The 13,000-nt window shown below is 37.6% G+C and overlaps 1 protein-coding gene and 1 long non-coding RNA gene across 2 annotated transcripts in view; one reads left to right on the top strand and one right to left on the bottom strand.

The window, feature by feature from the left end:
• The window catches only part of LOC109707904 (oxysterol-binding protein-related protein 1C-like), a 41,848-nt gene that overhangs the window by 9,370 nt on the left and 19,478 nt on the right, over nt 1–13,000 (bottom strand). The gene's annotated exons all lie outside the window — the stretch shown is intronic.
• Nucleotides 9,910–11,920, top strand: LOC109707920. Its single transcript, XR_002215587.1, has 3 exons — nt 9,910–10,989; nt 11,152–11,201; nt 11,342–11,920. It is a non-coding gene; the product is annotated as an uncharacterized LOC109707920 (long non-coding RNA).

The raw sequence follows: 13,000 nt of genomic DNA, 5'->3' as shown, positions 1-13,000 counted from the left end.
ACGTCTCAGAGCTCGGCTTGTGGCTCAAGGTTACAAACAGCAATACGATATTGATTTTGATGAAACCTTTTCTCCAGTTGTCAAGTTGACCACTATTCATACTGTTCTTTCAATGGCTCTCTCCTCTGGGTGGTCCCTTCGTCAACTTGAGGTCAAGAATGATTTTTTTTCATGGCACACTCTCTGAAAAGGTTTATATGGCACAACTACCTTGGCCTTGTGCATCTCTCTTTTCCTCATCATGTTTGTCTTCTCCGCAAAGCAATCTATAGTCTCACACAGGCACCTCGGGCTTGGTTTCAACGATTTACGTCATTTCTTTATGAAATTGGTTTTGTTGGAAGCACTGCTGATCCTTCGATGTTCACTTGTCGTTCCTCTTCTGGCACTCCTGTTCTTCTATTATATGGTGATGATATTATTGTCACCGGCAACTCCTCTCCTCTAGAAGCTCTTATCGCCACCTTACAATAGGAATTTGCTATGAAAGATCTCGGACCGCTGCATTATTTTTTGGGCATTGAGGTTCATCGTCAACTTCTAGTCTTCGTCTATCTCAGCACAAGTATACACACCAACTGCTTCAGTAACATGGTTTTCTTGATAGTAAGCCTATCTCTAGTCCTCTCTCCGACTTCTCGCCTCTCTTCTCATGAGGGGCATCCCCTTGAGAATCCCTATCGTTATCGTCAGATTGTTGGTGCTCTACAGTATCTCACCTTCACACGGCCCGATATATCATATGCCGTCAACTTTATTGCTCAGTTTCTACATGCTCCTTGTGACCCACAAATGCAAGCCGTTAGCATATTCTCCTATATATTCGTGGGACGTTGACTTATAGCATTCTGATCTCCTGCTGCGTAAACCCTTTTCTTCTTGCATTTGCAGATGCTGATTGGACTAGTTGTCAAGATACATGTCGATCTACCTCTGGATATTGCATCTTTTTGGGGCCTAATCATATTTCCTGGTCCACTAAGTAGCCTACCATTTCTCGTTCTAGTTCTAAAGCGGAATACCGTACTGTAGCCTACGTGCTTGTTGAGACGGTATGGATCCGTTCTACTTTGTGACCTTGTTGTTTTCCTATGGCGCTCCATCAGCATCTACTATGATAACCTCAGTTCCACTTACCTTGCGATCGATCTTGTTCTTCATGCTCGGACAAAGCACATTGAACTTGATTATCAGTTCCTGCGGAAAAAAGTCCATACTGGCGATTTGGAATTGGTTCATATATCTTCTAATAAACAACTTGCTGATATTTTCACTAAGCCTTTATCACCCTCTCGGTTCTCAGCACTGCGGCGCAATCTTCGCATCCAACTGATGGATGCTTAGTTTGCGATGGGATGTTACGACATATTTAGTATTAATACTCTATATTAGAAACTGTATATTACAATCATATATAGAGTAGGATTATATAGTATATAATCCCAGTTGTATTATTATTACTATAGTAGGTATTCTTACTATAGTAGACATATCTTTTGTATTATATATTTGCACGAATACAACCCAAGAAGACAAGCTCTTTAGCCTATCTTTCACAAACCACTCTAATCTATGTTTATCAATCAAGATATTAAGCAACAGAAAATCTTTTACTTGGCAAAGATGTCAGAATGTATTCAACATTATAACACCATATATATATCAACAAGATAGTTGGTTTCTATAAAGTGCGCCTTGCATGGAAAATGCATCCCATTTCTGGTTGCTAAAGGTTAATGCAAGTCCCTAAATATTTCCTTGTGATACTTGTTCCATGTAGAGCCTCAATAATGAGGTTCAGGCATAGTAAGAGAGTTTGCGTCAATAGTGAGGCAAAACAAGCTTCACGAAAAGGAAGAATCTCCCTTTGAACTCAAACAAAATATGAAAGGGGTTCTTTCCACATTGGCCACTCACATCTTTTAATAGTGCATATAAGCATCCCCAAACTTCTTTGAGATAGTCTGTTAAGACATCCATTAATCCATAGTTGTGCATATCAGTCTGCCAAGTTAAGCACATACTAAAAGATACTTAGGAATACAAAATAACACCCACAAATTAATGCATCTACTAGTTGATGCAGCAAATAAATCTCGTTTTATTTTCAAATGCAGTTTTCTTTTATTTTGTAGGTTCGTGTTTGATTCGGACTTAAATCATTTGGTTTTAGTTGATTTGGCTAACCCAAACCCTTTTCTCCCATAAACAAAAAAACAATCCCAAAAAGACCTTTGGAATTCCCCAAAAAAAAAATAAAAGAAAGACCTTTGAAATTCCCAAAGTTGCTTCGTTTTCTATGCATGACTCTTGGGTGACCGTGTTGTGTTGAAAATGAAAAGACAATAATTTATTATCAGAGGGCTTTCAACACTATAAATACATGGTTCTTGAAGCCTTAAGGGATATATTTGGATGAATAGAAAATTCTACTCTCAATCTTTATCCTTGTTGTTCTACTTCCCGGTGAGATCATCGACGCTTCTTCCTCGCGCCGAGATCGTCTTTTTCTTCAACTTGATCGTTGTCGCTTCTTCCTCATGACAAGATCGGCTTCTACTTCTACCCCTCCTCTTCTTCCGAGTCACTACCTCATCTTCTTCTTCCCCGTTGCCGAAGTTCTACCTGTGGTGTACCGCCCTCCTCGTCGATCGTGGATCCCCCGCAATCGTGTGAACGGTGCACTTTTTGTATCTCTCATCTCCTGACATCCTATTATCCCCTTTTAATCTAGCCTTCCACCATTACCAACCATATTTGCCAAACAACCAAACCTAAAGCTTTAAGTTCGATAAAGCCGAATTTACCTTTTGGAACTAGTATATGTATTTTCAGTTGGTTGTTATTATCTCATATATTGAAGGTTTATCATCATCTTAGTATTACTTCAATTCGATTTTAATTTTTGTTTTGCTGAAATTTTTGCTTCCTTGCTTAAAGTTCATCGGAATTGACAAATTGAACCTAGTTTTACCTTTAAACAAAAGCAAATGTGAAAATTCACTTTTGGCAACTTCTCGGTTTGCATCAATTGGTATCAGAGAAAGTTCTTTTCGTGGCAGCGTTTGTTTTGATCTAAACAACTTTTTCTTAGTATTCAACTTTGGGCCAAAATATTCAAAAAAAAAAGGGCATCACTTTTTGATCAACTTGTTAGCATTTGGAAATGGCTGGCAGTAGTGAAAATCCTCGTGATTGGAGAGAAGCATATGAGAAACAACAAGATTCCATGAAACGCATGCAAAATCAAATGAATAACATTCAACAACTATTGGAAAGATTAAGTATGCAACAACAAACTGCAGTTGGAGAAGATTCGGAAAGTGACCCTGATTTTGACAATCGTACTGTACCTGTTAGAAGAAATCCTCTTCTTCAAAATCAAGGAAATATACATAGATGGGATCAGGGCATTAAAGTGGACGTGAGTGAGTTCGAGGGTAAATTACAACCTGAAGATTTTGTGGATTGGCTAGACAAAATAGAACAATTTTTTGAATGGAAAGAATTACCTGATGACAAAAAAGTTAAATTTGTCTCCCTTAAATTGAAAGGACATGCCTTAGTGTGGTGGAAACAAGTTCAAACTAATTACCTCTTCAAGACTTGTTCAAGACCTCAAGGGCAAAGGAATTTTAGGTGCAAAACCCGCTGAATCTGGCATCATTTGTTATAAATGTAACAAACCTGGACATAAATCCTCTGATTGCCCTTTGAGAAAATTTGATTCTAGAGCCAATCTAATAGAAAGTCATGAAGAGAATGAAAATGGGGAAGAAACTTTAGAACAAGAAGATGTTGATGAGATTTCCGAAGAATCTCCTGATGCTACTGAAACAAATCTCATGATCCATCGAGTCCTATCAGCCTCTAAGTCCACCCAAGATGATTGGAAGCGTCGTAGCCTTTTCAGAACCATTTGTAGCACGGGAGGCAAGTTTTGCTCTCTGGTCATTGATAGTGGAAGTACTAAAAACTTTGTCACTTGAGAAATAGTTGATAAGCTTAAACTGAAAACTGAAAAACTTGCTCAAACTTACAAAATAGCTTGGTTTAAGGATGGGGATGAATTTCCTGTAACTAAAAGATGTCTTGTTGAATTTTCTATTGGGAAAACTTATGCTGATAAAGTTTGGTGTGATGTTGTTCCCATGGATGTGAGTCACCTATTGTTAGGTAGACCTTGGCAATTTGATCGTAGCACTATACATGATGGTAGGGAGAACACTTACATTGTCAAAAAGGACAAAAAGAAAGTTAGATTGGTTCCCCTAAATTACTTTCCCAAACCAAAGTCTAAGCCAATTGAGTCCCAAAAGCAACCCTCCAATAATGAGCAGAAAATGATGGTTTTGAACAAAAGCCAATTCTCTAAAGATCTAGCAAAGTCTCCAGTGGTATATATTCTTTTGGCAAAAGAAATATCGAAGAACACTGAAGTTCCTCAAGTTGTTCAACCATTGCTTAATGAATTTTCTGATATCATGCCTGAGGAACTCCCCGATGGCCTTCCACCTATGAGAGACATCCAACACTGCATTGATTTTGTACCCGGTGCTAGTCTTCCACACCTAGCCCATTACAGGATGAGTCCCGCTGAGCATGAAGAGTTATATAGGCAGGTTTTTGAACTTCTGCAAAAAGGTTACATTAGAGAAAGTATGAGCCCTGTCGCGGTGCCTGCCCTCCTTACACCAAAAAAGGATGGAACGTAGCGAATGTGTATTGACAGTCGTGCAGTTAACAAAATTACCATCAAGTATAGGTTTCCCATTCCTGAGATTGATGATATGCTTGACATGTTAGGAGGTGCGAAGATATTCTCTAAGATTGACCTTAAGAGCGGATATCATCAAATCCGTATTCGACCTGGAGATGAATGGAAAACGGCGTTTAAAACTAAAGAAGGATTATACGAGTGGTTGGTTATGCCGTTTGGGCTATCCAATGCCCCTAGTACTTTCATGCGCTCTATGAACCAAGTCTTGCGACCATTCATTGGAAAATTTGTCGTAGTTTACTTCGACGACATTCTGATTTATAGCACGAGTCCTGAAACTCATATGGATCATTTAAGACAAGTGCTTCAAACTTTAAGAGATAACAGCTTACATCTGAATCTTAAGAAGTGTACATTTCTGACCGATAGCCTTACCTTCTTAGGCTATGTGGTGTCCACCGAGGGAATTAAGGTAGATCCTGTTAAGATAGAAGCAATTCAGAATTGGCCAACCCCAAAGACTATAACTGAAATCCGAAGTTTCCACGGACTTGCGTCGTTTTATCGGCGTTTCATTCGAAATTTCAGTTCATTAATTGCGCCAATAACTGATTGCCTAAAAGGGGGTAAATTTACTTGGACATCTGAAGCTGAAAAAAGTTTTCAATTGGCTAAGGACAAACTTACAAAGGCTCCAGTACTTGCCTTGCCCGACTTCGAAAAGGTGTTTGAGATTGATTGTGATGCCTCACATATCGGAATTGGAGGCGTACTGTCTCAAAAGAAACGTCCTATAGCCTTCTTTAGTGAAAAATTGAACGATGCACGAGTACGTTACTCCACTTATGATCTTGAATTTTACGCGATCGTGCAGGCTTTGAAACATTGGCGACCCTACTTGATTCATCGAGAGTTTATTCTTAATTCGGATCATGAAGCATTGCGATATTTAAATTCTCAAAAAAAACTCGAACAAAAGACATGCGTCTGCATTCCTGCAAGAATACACTTTTCACTTGCGGCATAAACAAGGCATTGCTAATCGAGTCGCTGATGCACTCAGTCGTAGAAACTATTTGCTTATCATTTCTTCCTTACAGATAGTAGGATTTGAGATAGTTAAGGACCAATATCAAAATGACCCTAACTTCGGTCCTATCCTAAAAATGTGCCTATCTCCTGATAGTGATTCACCTTCTGATTACTGTTTGGACGGCCGGTATCTTTTTAGAAAGTCCAAGTTGTGCATTCCCCAGGGATCGTTAAGAGAGTCCTTGATTCAGAACTTGCATAGCGAGCTAGGAGGACATTTCGGGAGAGACAAAACTTTGGGATTAGTTCAAGAGAGGTATTATTGGCCTAACATGAGGAAGGACGTTGAAAGGTTTGTTCAGCGGTGTAAGACTTGTCAATCATTTAAAGGACAAACTCAAAATACTGGCTTGTATACTCCCCTGCCCATTCCCAATGTGCCCTGGGAGGATATTAACATGGACTTTGTCCTAGGCCTACCCAAGACTGCACGCCAAGTTGATTCAGTTTTTGTGATTGTTGATCGTTTTACGAAAATGGCTCATTTTATTCCTTGCAAGAAAACTTCTGATGCATCACATATTGCAAAATTATTTTTCAATGAAATTGTACGTTTACATGGCATTCCTAAATCAATTACCTCTGATCGAGATACAAAATTTGTTAGTCATTTTTGGAGAACTTTAATGTCGAAGGCAGGAAGCAAACTGAATTTCAGTAGCCCATACCATCCACAAACTGACGAGCAGACGGAAATAGTAAATCGATCTTTGGGTAATCTCTTAAGATGTTTAGTTGGAGAAAAACCAACACAATGGGATTTAATTTACCTCAAGCTGAATTTGCTTATAACAGTTCCATAAACCGAACCATTGGAAAATCTCCTTTTGAAGCTTTATATGGCTGTCCTATAGCCCACTTTCTTGACCGAGCACCAATACCTTACCCTGGTAGAGTTAGTGCAGATGCCAACTATTACCTAAAACAAATTCAAGAGGTGCAACAACAAGTTCATCAGAGGTTGCGGGATTCTACTGTCAAGTACAAGGAGTCAGCTGATAAACATCGCTGAGGTATGACTTTTAATGGAGATAATGTCTTAATCTATTTAGAAAAGAAAGGTTCTCAGCTGGAGGCTATAGCAAGTTGAAGAGGAAAAAGTACGGGCCATTCAAAATTCTGAAGAAATTAGGGGAAAATGCTTATCTAATTGATCTACCTCCAGAAGTATCGACGTCTCCGATCTTCAATGTCAGCGAGCTATACGAGTACCATGGAAAGGCCCCCTCTACTGTCGATATTGATGGCTTGACATCTCGCTCCGACATTGAAACTCCATCAGATGGCGTGGAGGATATTCTGGATGTGCCGACGTGGTACTTATCGCCGATAGTTGGTGCGTTGGCGTGGACGACCATTGTCCGATAGCAGTTGGATTTCTGAGGCGGAGTTGCGCCAACTTCAAGAGGACTTGTACCAGAGATATCAGGATGCCATCTCGACGAAGTCGAGATTTCCCCAACTCGAGGGGAACTGATGCAGCAAATAAATCTCGTTTTATTTTCAAATGCAATTTTCTTTTATTTTGTAGGTTCGTGTTTGATTCGGACTTAAATCATTTGGTTTTAGTTGATTTGGCTAACCCAAACCCTTTTATCCCATAAACAAAAAATCAATCCCAAAAAGACCTTTGGAATTCCCCAAAAAAATAAAAGAAAGACCTTTGAAATTCCCAAAGTTGCTTCGTTTTCTATGCATGACTCTTGGGTGACCGTGTTGTGTTGAAAACGAAAAGACAATAATTTATTATCAGAGAGCTTTCAACACTATAAATACATGGTTCTTGAAACCTTAAGGGATATATTTGGATGAATAGAAAATTCTACTCTCAATCTATATCCTTGGTGTTCCACTTCCCGGTGAGATCATCGACTCTTCTTCCTCGCGCCGAGATCGTCTTCTTCCTCAACTTGATCGTTGTCGCTTCTTCCTCGTGACAAGATCGGCTTCTACTTCTATCCCTCCTCTTCTTCCGAGTCACTATCTCATCTTCTTTTTCCCCGTTGCCGAAATTCTAGCCGTGGTGTACCGCCCTCCTTGTCGATCGTGGATCCCCCACGATCGTGTGAACGGTGCACTTTTTGTATCTCTCATCTCCTGACATCATATTATCCCCTTTTAATCTAACCTTCCACCATTACCAACCATATTTGCCAAACAACCAAACCTAAAGCTTTAAATCCGATAAAGCCGAATTTACCTTTTGGAACTATTATATGTATTTTCAGTTGGTTGTTATTATCTCATATATTGAAGGTTTTTCATCATCTTAGTATTACTTCAATTCGATTTTAATTTTTGTTTTGCTGAAATTTTTGCTTCCTTTCTTAAAGTTCATCGGAATTGATAAATTGAACCTAGTTTTACCTTTAAACAAAAGCAAAAGTGAAAATTTACTTTTGGCAACCTCTCAGTTTGCATCACTAGTGGAAGACCCGCGCGATGCTGCGGATATAAAAATATTTTAATGCTAAATTTTATTTTATATTTTTATATTTTTATATAATTTTATTAATCTAATTATTAATTGAATAAAATTATATAAAAGTAATTTAATAATTAAATCTATTTAAATAAAAATAACTAAAATTGGTGTTTGTGCAACGTAAATTACATAACAGCTTATAAGTAATTAAATTATTTAGTAATTGAATTATTTATAAAACTTATGTGGAAAAGATTTGAAGAAATCTATTTAAATAATTTAAATAAATTAATAAATAAAAGAGAAATAAAATAGTAGAAAGAAATTATTTCTTCTACCATATGTATGAATGAATCTTATACACAAAGTTTTTAAATTTTTATTATAAAAATCTAAACTTTGTAATTTTTTATACATAGAGTTTTTATATGGTGTAGATCACATATATTAGATTATATTTTAATTTTATAATATTGATATTAAAAAGAAAATTCGGTGCGCGCAATGTACTAATATACCAAGTGCAGGCAATAATTTTTCATAGTTGAGAAATGTAAGATACGACGGTGAGAAAAATATTTTTCATGCATTGGGTGTATGGTAAATACTATACATCACATTTCTAAAATTTTATTATAAAAATTTAAATTTTGTATTTTTTTTTGTATATCGTCATTTTACATGATTTAGATCACATATATCGGATTAGATCTTATCACGCGATTTATATAATTTATTAAGCAATTTATTAATAAAATTAATTAATTACATATATAATTTTATTTATATATATATATATATATATAGCGAGAAAGAGAGAGAGAGAGAGAGAGAGAGAGAGAGAGAGAGAGTCCGGCTATGGTGCTTGTAAAAGCACCAAGCACTTGGTGCTTGTAAATTTTTTACCGTTAGATCTACGCCTTTGATCATTTTCACCCGTTAGATCATACTATTCAACAAGGATTTAAGTGCCGTAGCAGAAACCTACCGGCACAGTACCGCATAGTGCGTGCCAAGCAGTGCCAATGCATGCCGATCAAAAAAACTCTTGTGTGCCGACACATAATAGCATGAAATATTTATTTTCTTTAGCAACAAAATATTCTAACTATTTATTATATCTTTTTATCACATCTTTTGAACTTTATTGAGAAAATTACTTACTAATTTAAAGAGTAGAGGGTTTTGAGCTGTGTCATCGGCACGGGGTCTGTATCGTGCCGGTATCTTGTTGGCACGGTACGGCACGGTGGATACGGCCCGTACCGATGGGCACTTAAAACCATGCTATTCAACCAACCACCCACTCAACCCTAAGGGGCCCACATCATCATAACCGCACATCCCTTAATCCAATGGCCGAAAACTTACAAGCACCAATGACTTGGTACTTTTAAAAGCATAGGAGCTCAATTCTATATATATATATCAATTTAGACATAGAAGGAAATTCGCTGTTTTCGGCGACTTGGAACCCACCTCGATAGCTAATCCTACCAAGACAAGAATTCCACCAACTCGAGATCACTCCCCTCAGCTCAAGGAACTAGTAGTGACTCAGAAAATCCGGCAACCTAGTTTCAAACCTGCTAGGTCGGTTGAAGTCCAAAAAAGTTACTTANTATATATATATATATATATATATATATATATATATATATATATATATATATAAACTCTTATGAATCCCCGTTTCCTTTTGTCCACGTGGCGACATTAGCTTAATCTAATCTTCTGTGGGCCCTACCTGTCATCTTAAGGCACTCTGTTATTTAATTAGTGGGTGGGGCCCACCCAACTAAATTTTCCCATTTAATCTTCCCTGCTTCTAATTAATTTCGTCTTCCACCTCCGGCTCCTTCGCTCGCTCCTCTAGGTGCCGCTCCGACTCCTGTTCCCTCTTTGGACGGACTGTTGGGCTGAGTTCATGGCCGAACTTCTTGCCGTCGCACCCGTTCCCTTTGGCGACGCTTCATTTCGTTCACCCCCTAGATGCCGCTCCGACTCCTATTCCCTCTCTGGATGGAATGTTGGGCCGAGTTCATGGTCGTCCCTTCTTCTTGTCGCGCCGTTCCTGTTAGCGGCGCTTCGTTTCGGCTTATTCATTCCCTCCGGTCACAAAAATGGCTCGGATTCATCCTCCGTGGTCCCTTCTTGCTGCCTATATAATATGCCTCTGTAAAAATTTTATTTGCAAAAAAAAAAAAACCCTATTTCTCTCTTTCTGATTTTTTCCATCTCTGATTTGGTAGCGAGCCCTCCGCGGCCTTCGATTTCACCTCCACGGCCTTTGATTTCACCTCCGGGAAGCGAATCAAGCAGAAGCTTCTCGATTACAATCAAGAGGCCGAGCGGTTCCGAGGTAAGAAAAGGAAAAAGGCTCCCTCTTTTGATGTTCCTCTTTTGCTATTCAGTGGCTCTGGTATTCTGTGTATGCAAGGTATCATTTCTCTTTTCTGCCTATTAAATAACGCCTTCATTTTTTTTGTTGATTTTGTGTAGCCTTGCATCATTTACCTTGGTTTCAACTACCTAATATGTGCATATGTCAATTCCCTCCATGTATTTATCCCTGTTTAATAATTTACAATTTTAGTTTGGATCTCTATTGGCCACAGCACTCAGTGGCTCTGGTATTCTGTGTATGCAAGCTAAACACTTTGAAACCCTAAGGTCTTGGCCGCGATCATGATGGTTGCCGCTACCGCTGCCACTCTAACACCCTAGTACTTAGGCATCGTGTGATCATCAGGTAAACACTCCCCCAAACCCCCTCTCTTTTCCTTTTTTTTAAAATTTTTGTTATTACTAGGTATTTTTAAAGAACTGCTTTGCTTCGATTGGTGATTTTGGTTTTATTTTCGTTTCATTTTGTATCGTATTTGTTATCTATTTAATCTTGGTTGCTATGAAGTCCTTGTTTCCAGGAGTGGCTACGCCATGTTGAGGGTTCTTAAGTCCTAGGTATATAACATTTTATAGTGCAATTTGTTAGTTTTATGATTAGACTTTTTCCGGAGTTTAGTTTTCCTTAAAAATTAAGAAATAGCTAGCAATAAATGTCATATTAAAAATAAATACAATGATGTGCCAAATATTTTCAGGATAAACAATCGTTGATGGCTACCAGAGCAGGTGAAGGTATATAAGCCATCAAATAGCATTCAATCCTGTTTTTAATTTAAAATGTGGATAGAATGATAACTGATGGTTTATATCTCCCTCTGTTGTACTACAGAACGGATCCTACTAAATTTTGTTTCATAGGGTGGGTGGTGGTGGGTGATCAAAATAGTTGACAGTGAACAATGGCTTGATGCAATTTCTTCTCATGTGAGTGTCTGACAAGTTTGAAATTGCAATGAAAGTCACTTTCCATTAACCTAACAACTTAAGTAGAAAAAAATTTGATCTAGAGAACCAGCATGCATGCATGCACAGAGGTGACGAGCATTTAAATGGTCGGCAAGCATAGCATAGCTAGCAACTACGTCCTAGATAGGCACATTTGCCTTCCAGTCACTTCGATTAGCCCGACAAGTACTAATCCCATTTGATTTATTTTGGTCATGAATAACTCTACAAACATGTTACTTTGCTCAACATTCTTGCAATGAACCCAACTTCTATTGGTTTTGCAACTTTCAGCAAGTTTTTGTGTCTTTGGATTGTATTTATCCCTATTTAATAATTTACCATTTTAGTTTCTCTCATCACCCTTAAGAGTTTCGTTTTTAAATTTTCTAGCCAATTATGCAAGTTTGCGAATTTGTTTCATCACCAATTTTGATATAATTACGTATTATTTCTAATATTTGTTGATTAACCCCTACGCCTTCATGCTCGCGAGCGCCTGGTTCGTCATCACCATGCTCGCCGATTGCGTCGTCACGATCGTGGTTCCTCTTTATAACGAAGCCGAATGTTTTGGAGGTGAAAAAAGATCCCTTTTTTGATGCTCCTCACAAATATAAAAATGGCCTATAGTTGAAGAGGTCGCAACACTCATCTTTTTTTTTACATCTTAATGCTGCTAATCATAATGCTTTCATATATGTTGAAGAGGTCACAACACTTATCTTTTTTTTTACATCTTAATGCTGCTAATCATAATGCTTTCATATATGATTTGTTATGCCGCTAATAATAATAATACTTTCATATATGATTTGTTTGCAAAATAGATTGTATATATGTATTAGTCTCTTTTAGAATATCAAAGTTTGATACTTGCGTAGATTTGTTGGTTTTTTTAGTAGGAACTTTTTGATTTATCTATGTATCAATGCAATTTTATTGGTTGGTGCCAATCTGATGATGTCAAAGTTGGATTCTGTTCAAGTTGTCATAGAATCTGACTTTTAAAGCTGATTATACATTCAATTCAGACCAAATTATCGTATTAGTCTATCGTTACTTAAGTTCAAACAAATTTGCAACCAATCAATCTATCGGTCGAAGCTAAAACCTTCCTTTGCTAATTCGGCTATATTTCTGTTATTCCTGTTCATCCACAGTTTGCTAAAGCTAAACTTTTTATGCTGTGAAGTGGTAATTTTTTGATTTATCATTGGCCCTAGACCACATGCTATATATATATAGTAGGAGTTTTTTGATTTATCTATGTATCAATGCAATTTTATTGGTTGGTGCCAATGTGATGATGTCAAAGTTGAATTGTGTTCAAGTTGTCATAGTAATCTGACTTTTTAAGCTGATTATACATTCAATTAAGACCAAATTTTCGTATTAGTCTATCATTA

The sequence above is a fragment of the Ananas comosus genome, linkage group 1, assembly GCF_001540865.1.
Source record: "Ananas comosus cultivar F153 linkage group 1, ASM154086v1, whole genome shotgun sequence".
In the NCBI taxonomy this organism is placed as follows: Eukaryota; Viridiplantae; Streptophyta; class Magnoliopsida; order Poales; family Bromeliaceae; genus Ananas; species Ananas comosus.
This window is presented reverse-complemented; position numbering and strand designations above follow the sequence as displayed.